This window comes from Psammomys obesus, unplaced genomic scaffold (genome assembly GCF_907164565.1).
Source record: "Psammomys obesus unplaced genomic scaffold, mPsaObe1.curated_primary_1811, whole genome shotgun sequence".
Taxonomy (NCBI): domain Eukaryota; kingdom Metazoa; phylum Chordata; class Mammalia; order Rodentia; family Muridae; genus Psammomys; species Psammomys obesus.
Window position 1 is genome coordinate 20,699,972 of NW_026596064.1, and position 269 is coordinate 20,700,240.

The window sequence follows — 269 nt, forward strand, 5'->3', positions numbered from 1 at the left end:
ATATATATATATATATATATATATATATATATATTGAGAATAAAAGCCTGGCCTTGCTCATGCTAGGCAAGCTCTCCATCACTAAACTGCAATTCCAATCCTATCCTTAGAAATGTCAGGACTGCATCATATATCACATCTTTATATATATATATATATATACACACACACACACACATTGAAAATAGACTCTTTTCTCATACAATACTTCCTGATGACATCTTTCTTTCTCCAGCTCCCCTCTTCCCCCAGACCCACCCCCACTCTGT